This window comes from Arachis stenosperma, chromosome 5, assembly GCF_014773155.1.
Source record: "Arachis stenosperma cultivar V10309 chromosome 5, arast.V10309.gnm1.PFL2, whole genome shotgun sequence".
NCBI lineage: Eukaryota > Viridiplantae > Streptophyta > Magnoliopsida > Fabales > Fabaceae > Arachis > Arachis stenosperma.
The window spans coordinates 85,524,571-85,526,081 of record NC_080381.1 but is presented as its reverse complement, the minus strand read 5'-3'; the positions used below and the strand labels follow the sequence as shown (position 1 = coordinate 85,526,081).

General features: G+C 43.2%; 1 non-coding gene across 1 annotated transcript; it reads right to left on the bottom strand.

The window, feature by feature from the left end:
* Positions 1 to 438: 438 nt before the first annotated feature.
* Positions 439 to 546, bottom strand: LOC130984264 (small nucleolar RNA R71). The gene has a single exon (XR_009088209.1). It is a non-coding gene; the product is annotated as a small nucleolar RNA R71 (small nucleolar RNA).
* Between the last annotated feature and the right edge of the window lie 965 nt (positions 547 to 1,511).

Sequence of the window (1,511 nt, the reverse complement as noted above, 5' to 3'; positions counted from 1 at the left end):
GACCTGACCGAATTCTTCAAGGAAGAAGAACCCATGGCAGCCGAAAACAACAACAATGCCAACAATGCAAGGAAGGTGCTGGGTGACTTCACTGCACCTACTCCTGATTTCTATGGGAGAAGCATCTCTATCCCTGCCATTGGAGCAAACAACTTTGAGCTTAAGCCTCAATTAGTTTCTCTAATGCAACAGAATTGCAAGTTCCATGGACTTCCAATGGAAGATCCTCATCAGTTCTTAGCTGAATTCTTGCAAATCTGTGACACAGTCAAGACTAATGGGGTTAACCCTGAGGTCTACAGACTGATGCTATTCCCTTTTGTTGTAAGAGACAGAGCTAGAATATGGTTGGATTCTCAACCTAAAGAAAGCCTGGACTCTTGGAAAAAGCTAGTCAATGCCTTCTTGGCAAAGTTCTTTCCACCTCAAAGATGGAGTAAGCTTAGAGTGGAAGTCCAAACCTTCAGACAGAAGGATGGAGAATCCCTCTATGAAGCTTGGGAAAGATACAAACAATTAATCAGAAGATGTCCCTCAGACATGCTTTCTGAATGGAGCATCATAGGTATTTTCTATGATGGTCTCTCTGAACTATCCAAGATGTCTTTGGATAGCTCTGCTGGAGGATCTCTTCATCTGAAGAAGACGCCTACAGAGGCTCAAGAGCTAATTGAAATGGTTGCAAATAACCAATTCATGTACACTTCTGAAAGGAATCCTGTGAACAATGGGACTAGTCAGAAGAAAGGAGTTCTTGAGATTGACACTCTGAATGCCATACTGGCTCAGAACAAGATATTGACTCAACAAGTCAATATGATTTCTCAAAGTCTGTCTGGAATGCAAAATACACCCGGCAGTACTAAGGAAGCTTCATCTGAAGAAGAAGCTTATGATCCTGAGAATCCTTCAATGGAGGAGGTGAATTACCTAGGAGAACCCTATGGAAACACCTACAACTCTTCATGGAGAAATCACCCAAATTTCTCATGGAAGAATCAAGAGAGACCTCAACAAGGTTTCAACAACAATAATGGTGGAAGAAACAGGTTTAGCAATGGCAAGCCTTTTCCATCATCTTCTCAGCAACAGACAGAGAGTTCTAAGCAGAGTACTTCTGACTTAGCAACAATGGTCTCTGATCTAATAAAGACCACTCAAAGTTTCATGACTGAAACAAGGTCCTCCATTAGGAATTTGGAAGGACAAGTGGGTCAGCTGAGTAAGAAAGTTACTGAACTCCCTCCTAGTACTCTCCCAAGTAATACAGAAGAAAATCCAAAGGGAGAGTGCAAGGCCATCAACATGGCCGAACCCTGGAAGGAAGAGGAGGCAGAGGACGCCACTGAGGAAGACCTCACTGGACGTCCACTGGCCTCTAATGAGTTCCCCAATGAGGAACCATGGGAATCTGAGGCTCAAAATGAGACCATAGAGATTCCATTGGACTTACTTCTGCCTTTCATGAGCTCTGATGAGTATTCTTCCTCTGAAGAGGATGAGTATGTCAC